We start from the raw sequence: 9,696 nt of genomic DNA, 5'->3' as shown, positions 1-9,696 counted from the left end.
AAACCAGAGCAAGAAGTGGTTTCCCCAGTTCATTCCATTATTCATCGTTATCCTCCCCTTGGGCCGCCCCGAACAATTTCCTTCCCCTCCCTTCCATGTACACCCTTGAAATGGTTTTAGAATACAGCACTGAAAAATAAAGTTTAAAAAACCCAAAAACCCAAGGCATTGAAAACATTCAAATATATTGCTCAGCTCTTTCCTCCCCGCACCATTGTCTTAGGAGGGCTGGCGCGGGACCAGACTTCTTTCTTATTACCAATCTTAACTACTCCACTGGGCATCGAAAAATAAAGCCCTATAAAAGTCACTAATTAAATAAGTTCTCCCATCTGACCTAATACAAGCAACATGGGAGGTTGCATGATTTTTTTTTTTTAGGTTTTTTTTTTTCCCTCTCTTTTGCAGAGCCCACTTTTTTGACGGGGCTTCGTTGTTTTTCTGGTAAGGGAGAGGGATTTCAAGGTCACGGAATGAATAAATGATGATAATGCGCGGCCATGGGGACAAGCGGGCACGAGCGAGCACGACAGCAGCCAAGGTGCTTGCTGCCTCCCCGGTCTCCTCCAGGGGGGGACGGGGCTGCAGTCGTCCCTCCCCACGGTGGCTGTGCGGGTGCCCGGCACCCCTGTTATTGTCTGCCAGGGCAGCCGCTTCTTTTTTTTTTGTAATTATCATTGTTATTTTCTTCTCTTGCAACTCAGGAGTGCACGGTTATCTCATCTGCATGGCCCTCGCCCTGAGGCTCTGCAGAGCTCCCCGGCTCCAGGCCTTGCGGGGTGCGTGCCTGCCCCAAAGCAAGCGAGACGGAAAATTAGTGGCTGGATTTCCTGTTATTCTTGGGAATTTTGGATGGATTCATGCAACTGGATATTCGTCACTCTTAGTCGCAGTGATTCCAGCACCATGCACCCCCTCCCTGTCTTCCCCCTGCTCCCTGGGCGTGAGCCCACAAGTGAGATGAGTTGGGCGGTCTCAGCCCACTGCCCCACCACTGGGGCTGCACAGGGCAATGCTCTTTTCTTTCCTCCTGACTTGCTTGCTAATAAGCTCATCTCTTCTGAGAGCGTCCCAAGGTTTTCTAATAACAGGAAGCTGCACGCTGCCTGCCCTGGGGTCCAGCTGCCTGTGGGAAGAGGTGTGGCTGCCTCCAACTTCGAGGAACACCAGTGTCACGAGTGGCCCCAGTCTCAGCACGCTTTCTCCTCGGCTTCTTCCTTGCCGCCTCGAGCACTATTGCCCTTTTTTTCGCTTGCTACCTGAATAACCCAAGGGATTGCAACTGGGATCGGCCCCTGCGGAGACAGACGTCTCAGGGGAGAGGGTTGCAGCTCCCGAAAGGTGTCAGGTAGAGGTGGGGATGCTGAGCCCAGGAAAATGTGCACCTCTGCTGTGGCTGCCCTGTTTCGGGTTGCCAGAGGTCCCAAAGCTGGTGCTGTAGTGAAGCAGATGCCAAAGGGTTTGAGCCCACACCACCAGAGGATTTTCCAAATCTCTTTCCCTCTTTTAACGCAGAACCTTTGGCAATGAAGGGTCTTGCCCTTTAACAAAGTGATGGACGGGATCTGCCCAGCTAGACAAGCTCTCGGGCTGCTCCTCCTGCCTCTCTTCACGCCTGGAGAGCCAGGCAGTGCAGACCCCTGGGGACGCCTCCCGACGGCCCCAGTTTAGCTCATTCTAGGCCATGCTGAGAATTATTATCCGCAGGAGTCTGCCTCTCTCCCTTCCTCATTGTGACTAGTTTTCTTATTTTAGCCTGGTGCTTCTCTTTGCCCCCACCCAGGCTATTTATTCTATAGCTTTTACACTATAGCCAGGATTAAATAAACAGCAGCAGAGAGGGGCCGTGGCTATCGGGGAGGGCAGGGATGGGTGTGAGGGGCTGGGAGAGGGTGGCGGGATCTTTGCCTGGCACTGGGCACTTTCCTAATGAAACCTCCCAGAATACGGTCCCTGAGCCAGGGCCACAGGGAAGCCATGCAGCATCCACCCGACTTTATTCCCACGGCTGTTGTGGTTGAGCATGGCCATCAGTTCTGAGCGCAAGGTGCTGCTGGGTGGTACAACCTCTCTGGAAACCTGCACGACAGCAAAGCAAACCGGAGCAGCTGCATGGAGGCAGCAGGCTCATTGCTTAACCCATGGAAAGACTTCAAATTATTTTTCTGTGACCGGTCACTTCAAGTCTTCCAACAAATGCCCTCTGGCTATTAACGTTACACGAATATTCCTGCGTACTCGGTTATTAACGAGAGGCCTGTGGAAATGACAAACCCTAAACAAATGCAGGAGACTGTTCACAGAACAATTAAATTTGCTTTGCACCAGCTTGTGGCCTGGAAAAAACATCCCTGAATTGGGCTTATGTCAATCTAGTCATGAGACAAATATGTTGTGTGACTTGGCTGAAATGACGGGGCTCTCTGCTGGCTTTTGAGCGGTGTTGAGCGCTTTCAGTTAGGGATCGGGACTCAGCAAGTTTCAATTCAGTTGACACTCCAGGCAACTTGCGTTATTTTCTGTGCACCATCTGCAATCTGGAAAGGCTTCCTACCTCATGGGTCTCGTGTTGCATACGTGGTGGAAAATATTGGAGATACCTGCACCAGCCTCTTAAAAGCCATTTTCCAGAAATGAAGAGTAAATTAGCTGCAGAGCAACAGCCAGGATGAGAAGGGCAAGAGCACAGCTGTGATGCAGCAAGCTTGTCTCCAGGCTTCATAAGACACCCTGGCCAAGGCATTAGCAGGACCTGACTGGCTTCTTACCCTGCAAGTCAAGGAGGAAACCCTTTAAATTTGTATGTTCTTTATCCATTAAAAATATGAGACTCGCGCACTGTCACTAATTTATTGCCTGAGCAAATTTGATTAGGAGAGAGGTCAAGTCTTGAGTGCAGAGAGAAACTGTCCTCCAGCAATATAAATGATCACTGAATATTTAATATGATGTTTGACATCATAGTGCACTTCAAATGGGAAAATTTGGGGACTTGGCCCTCTCTCTGGTGACTCTCTCTGGGCCACTGAGGTCTCTTGTTGCCATCCTACGTTGCGAACATCCTTTGCGTCATCTATGTTCCTGCAGGCTACCCAGTGGGGATGACTTTTGTTTTTCCATGGGTAAAGACTGACACTAATTACAGGTGTTTGGGGGCTGCTCTGGGAAAAGCAAGAGACAAGTCACGTTGCTTCTCCAACCAAGAAAGGACGTGGATAAAAGATAATAATTTAGTCTTATGCAAGTGCTTTCATTGGGAGGCATTGCCTGTCTTCTGCAACCTCTCGTTTTACAGTCAATGCAATTCAAGTTACAAGCATTTTTAGTGGGGACCCTGGCACCAGATGGGGTGGTAGGAATTAGTGTACCATGGGGCAGGAGAGGGCTGTGGGACATGGGGCAAATAGATAAACCATTTGCTATCTATCAGTAAAGAAAATGGTAATTGCCACAAAGCTTTTCCTGCAGGAAAAAGTCGTCGGTTCACGATGGACAGCCAGGTTTAAGGTGACTGGGAAATAAAATGGATCATAAATATATTCGAGCTTAGCTTCTAACAACAAACCTCAGAAACAGCTTTTGGTTCGTTGGCGCTTGGGGACTTTAAAAGACAAAATAACTGACATGTCCCCTACAGAAGGCATGCAAATGTATCACAGTATAATACAGTCATATTTAAAGACATTCGTCTAGAGCACAGAATATGGGAGTGTTCTCCAGTATTCTTGCATAGCTTAAATCCATCATTTCAACTGCATATTTACATCAGAATAAATCTACTATCGAATGCTTGGTAAAAAGGGCTTATCTTTTTCTTTTTTTTTTTTTTTTTGGTAATGCTTCAATGGAAATATCCCCATGTTTCTAGCTTGCTAGGACACAGTCAAGAAGGGAATAACCCATTACATACTTCATTATTTTCCAGATAGCGGAGTAAATCTCCTAGGAATATTTGAAATGTAAAGGGTATTATAATATCTAAAATCAAATGACATGAATTTTGATGATGTGTCAGCACTTGCAACTGGTAATGCTAATGCTGATTTTTGGGGAGCCATCACTCAATCTGCACCTCAATATAAAATGAGATGAGGATTGCCTTACAAGCAGTTGCTCTGTTCATTTTCTAAATAATACCACAAAATAAGACATAAATAGACCCCTTTTTTTTACCTTTCCTTATTTGCAAAACAAAGCTTCAATTACCCCTGATATTTTGTAACATCAGCCTCTGAGACACAGAAATGTTGAAGCAAATCCCTATTCAGAGCTGCGAGCAATATTCAATGAGCTAAAATGTGCTTTATGGTAGTCTTAAAATCAGAATTACCCAGTCTAGTAGATGCTGAAATTTACGGTGGTGCATTAAAGCTACGACAAACAACCTCTGACAAATAATTAGTCGTAACTCTTATTTCAGCACACGTCAGGGCAAAGTAGCGCAAGTGGAAAAGGATGATGTTGGGCAGCCGCGGATGCTAGTTTCAGTGCCAGACTTCAGATTTTTATTTCAACAAGCAAAATTATCTTAACCTACTTTATCCATTTTTCTCTGGGTAAAAAAAAAAAAAAAAAAAGACGTTGTTTTTTCCAGAAACCCTCTTGATTTTATAAAATGTTTGAAACTTGAGAAGAGACTGGATATGCTTTGTCTCCATGAGAACTACTTCATCCTGATAGATTTAGTGGAGAACGTGTCTGTGCTCCATGAATCTTCCCCTAAGAAATAGCCGAATGTATTGTTTCCAAATACTAATTCTCTCAACTTCTTAAAATCCCTTGGCACTTATTATATTCATTCCTCGCAAGCAGTAGTGAAAACAAATGTTCTTTGTGTAAACAGACTTTGACAGAATGTGGGAACCTAAATAAATATGGTTATAATATGGTATAAAAATCAGCTTCAAATTTGAAGCAAACTGAAAGTGTACGAGTAAGGAGTCCTGTCATTCAACTTCAGAAAAATCCCTAAATATATACTGAGGTGTATTAAAACAGGTAAATATCAACTCTGAGGATCCTAACTGCATCATATGTTTGAAGACACTGGAGCTGTGTAAATATGCAATGTTAAGTTAAACAGTTGCTCCAAAACGTCCTTTCGCATAAAACATGCTCTCGTATCTGTTATTCCCCTCCAAGAAAAATGAGCATCCTACCAGCGCTGTTTTCCTCAGCTGGCCAGCGACGTGGGGCGTAGCTCTCCGGTGGGGTGGGCAATTACATCATAGGACCGATGGAAACCAAGGATATTTTGAAACGTTTACGTGGCTTATTTAAGCTAGGGGGAAAAAAAAGGAAAAAAAAAAAACTTACTCCAGAAAGCACAACTGGCCACAAAGCCTTTCTATGAGATTGGATACCCTGGGTGGTTTTCTGAGGCATGAGGCCAAAGGCCAAAAGAGCAAAACCACCCAAAAAGTGTAATAATTACCCTTCAGGGCAACGGCTGCATGAAATGGAACTTATGAATAAAGACAAGGAAAACCCATTAAGTAATATTATTGACATGCATCTGACGTCGCTGATAGCCAACCAGTGCTTGCCACTTGTGCTCTGGATTTCTGAAATCATTTCTTAATGGAATAAGGGGGTTTTAATTCATAACGTCTTTCTACAGATGCTAGAGAATGCAGGTTTGCCAGCCATTCACGTTCCCAGCCTGCATGCTGTTAATAAATCCAAGGTTTAGTTGAAGCACAGTAGTAGTCCTCTGTTATATCAGCATTGCAAACAAGTTTCAGCTTCATGCAATAACAAAAAATTGCCATATATCAGCATTTCTTAAGCACCTGACCCTGACAGTGCCAAGCCACTCTGAGAATTACAGGGGGAAGAAATGAGAGAGACCATTTTCCATGTGAGATGTAGTGCTGCGGCGACAAATATACCTTTTGATTGCATAGTGCAAACAGACTTCGGTGCCAATTTCAGAGGCAAAATAAAGGAAAACAGGGTTCAGACGATGCTACAAGCCTGAAAAATGTGTCTGGACCACATAATAAAGGCATAAATGGAAGATTTGTGACTCTTGAGGTTTTTAAGTTTTAGGGTCCAAATGGCTGCTTTACTTCCATGGTTTAATAGCAAAGCAGTTTTAAGGAGAACCAAAATCAGAGCTGAGAGAGGATCAGCTGAATAATGCAGTTGTAGGACCAAAGCTGGATACCCATTTACCGGAGGGCGACATGGTGGTCATGAAGATGGGAGTAGTCCTGAAGCCAGGCAATATCTCGCTTCCAAAACCTGTACCCCTTCTCCTCACCTGTATCACGACAAGGACAGAGTTTCTGTTGGTCTGGATGTGAAGAAGACATTTTTCTAGAGGAAGGCATATCAACAAGGTACACTCCCACTGCCCAGGCTTAGGGAGAAAATTGATTCTTCTCTCTTTGTACATACAGTGAAGTGTGAAGATACTGATGGCTCTAGAGGGTGGATCCTTTTATTGGATTATTATTTTCTGCAACATTACAACTCCACAACTTTAAAAGTGATTCTTTTCACTGCTCAGGGCAAATCTGCATTTGGCAAATTTAAGGAAGTTGGTCCCACTTTTAAGAAGCAACAGTATTTTGACAAGTAAAAAACAGTTCATTAGTAACTCCAAAATTCAGATATTGATCACAGCTAAAAGAGGCACTTTATAAAGTGCCTGGGTGTTAATCTTATGGAGGTATTTTGAATGTAGAAGTAATTGTACCTCTGCTGGGTGAGTTGTACTTGAGTACAACTGTATGTTGGGATGGACAGTCAATCACAGATGCTATTTCTGAGACTTCAAGAGCCCCCAAATGCTTTTATTTAGCCTTCCTTAAATATATGCAGTACTCATCTTGGCATGTGTCCTGACGGTCTTTCCATGTCCCTTTAATCACTGAACCAGGGTGCACTGTGTGATGATGTTGCCTTATGTACCAGGAGCAGCTGAAGCACAACCTTCCTGTCTTGCCTGTACAGTTGTGGTTGGTGAAAGATCTGCCAACAGAGTTGGGTGAGGTCTGGTGTGCTTCGCAGGAGTTTCTGCTCTGCTCTGTGCCAAGCAAGCGTAGCTTAGGTCTCCTCTGTGCAGTCAGGCATGCAAGGCACCAAGGAGGGGCACAGCCCTGTGGAGAAAATTGGGCAGGGGCATGTTTCCTTCATGGGGATGCAGGCACTATCCCCAGCTCTTCATACCAAGACCCTTCTCCACATGGTGGGGCTGCACAATGAAGGGTAACAACTGCTCGCCCATCAGTACCCCAAAGCCATGGTTCCCTGAGGTTTTGCAGGTGGGAAGGGTCTGTTGAGGGAGGAGGCTGGGGCTGCCTGGTGAGGTGAGGAAAGCCAGCTTTCAGATCACCCCACGGTGGGAGGTGGACTTGTTTATCAGCACAACTTGCCTGGTGCCACCCCTTTTCATTTTAGACTGAGTCAACCCTCCAGACACCAATGAATGTGCTCTTGTAAACAAACACCATGGGTTGTTCTTTTTCTGTTGTTTTTGATGCTGCTGTTGGGTGTTTTTCTCTCTTTTCCAGCTAAAACTGCTTTGCCTTCAGAGAGCAAGGCAACGTAACCTTTGCAGGCTCTTGAGCAACTTTTAAATGGTCTCTGTTGGGACAGGAGCCTTTTATTTCCTGGTGAAAAAGGCCTGACCATAGGCAGTAAACAGCTCAAGGACAGTGGAGATGACATGGTGCAGGTGGGAGGGCTGCCCAGGGCTGCACCCCAGTCCTACTATCCCAAACAATGGCATCACTGAGCTCGGTTCAGGGACGCACCCAGTGTGGGTGCTTACTGCAGCATTGGATGGTGTGTCAACATCGATGGCACTCAGGCGGTGGCAATGGTTTCACAAAGGGCAGGAGAGCACCAGGTGCATTAAAAATACAAAGAGAGGCTCAAAACTATTCCTTGCCCTTTCCACCCTTGGTGGAATGTGGGAAGAGATGCAACAGGAATGACCGGTGTGGTCCACAGCAGCTTGTCTGTCTCTTTAGGATTTCCCTTCTGTTTTCCTCTTTTCTAAGTATTTTTTTATATTCTGCTCTTTTCATGCTTGTGTAGCCCTGGTCACACTGATGGCTTCCCCTTGCCCTTGTTGAGCACTACTAGTTGGTGGCACAGCATGTCCCACCGGCTGGTGTCTGGTTAGCTCTGGAACCTACCGATGGCTGTTGAGGGATGCAGTGTCCCCTTCCCTGCCACCTCTTTCCCAAAAATGCCGGAAAATGTCCTTTGTTTTCCTGGCCACAGCAGCAAATTGGAAGTGGTGGGACCATCTCAAAAAAATCAGAGGGGATTCTGCCTCTGCACATCACAGTTTGGAGGTTGAATGTTATGAAACTGAAGATGACTAAACTGGTCAGACTGGGACATTTCCTAAGGATGCTGCCTTCCCGTGGGTGAGCATGCTCCCAAGGGATTGTTTCATTCATGCATTAAGCTGAGTGACTTCAATGCTGTTAACTGTAAAAAAAGCAGCTTTTCTGCACTTACTACAATAGCCCAGCCACAAACTGGGAGTTTTGGTAAAAAAGAAATTACACTTTGCTTCAGGGTCAGTCAGTAAAGTTTCTTTGCCACCAGCTTTTCTCTCTCTTTTTTTTTTTTTTTCATTTTTTCCCCTTTAAGCCATTGGAGACCAATAACCCCAATTCACACAGTGCTTTGTGGTATCAGTGAACTCATCCTCACCATACATCGAGCAAGCTCACAGCAGCATGGCAGCTCTGCATCCCAACACAGGTACGTATGAAGGCATAAGGACACCAAGGAATTCAAGCTGCATGTTCCTCCTCTGTGCCTCACCTCTCCTACCACTGCAAGACACAGAAGTTGAAAGTTAAGGTTTTGAGTTACCAGCAATTTCCACTTTGGTGCGTTATTGGCTTTCCTGCAGCACTTTTATAAGCCTGTTTATAAGACAATAGACAATGGGAGAAGTTGCTGAGGCTCCCAGTGGACACATGTTGACAATAAACCCCTGTAACAGAGGTCAAATGTGTGTTCCCAGAATAGCAGAGGGTAGCTCACTGCTAACACTGCAAATGAACCAATACAGAAGAGATGTCTTATTGTCCAAGCCATTGAGTCAGCTTGGCCCAAGACGACTAATTTTCCAGAAGATCTGATCTCTTTACGTACTGCAAGGATATGACAACATGTCTCTTCCATTGGTAATGCCTATGCGAAGGTCCCTGTAGTCATAGATATAAAGCTATTTAAAATGATTCGAAGTGTAAAGACACAACACCACCCTAAATGTCATGTTCTTGACCAGGTGCCCCCGTTGGTGGAAAGCCTTTCTCCAAGCGAGACATGGGAGTGAGTCAGATAGCAGTTTCATGTGGGTGGGGTGGCTCTGCACAGTAATGAGGGGAGGGAAGGAATTATAAAATGCTATGTCCTATTTTTAAGAAGTTGTAACCTAGCTTTACTTTTCCCTCATATGAAGTATCCTTGGGCAGGAAAGCATTTTTAATACATGGTTTGCAAATAGGAAAAAAAAAAAAATTAATGACCAGGTGGAGTTTTCTTCTTTCTCCGGTCACTTTTCAGCTATTTGTGGGTGCCAAAAAGAATTAAAAGTTTCTTTTTTTTTTCATGTGTGGTTGCAGATACATTAGTTGTTCTCTGATAGCCAGAGGATGACAGGATGACTGACTGAATAGGACAACCCTATGGTCATTTGTGTCAAAGATGAATTGCTGG

Source organism: Grus americana, chromosome 5, assembly GCF_028858705.1.
Source record: "Grus americana isolate bGruAme1 chromosome 5, bGruAme1.mat, whole genome shotgun sequence".
NCBI lineage: Eukaryota > Metazoa > Chordata > Aves > Gruiformes > Gruidae > Grus > Grus americana.
This window is presented reverse-complemented; position numbering follows the sequence as displayed.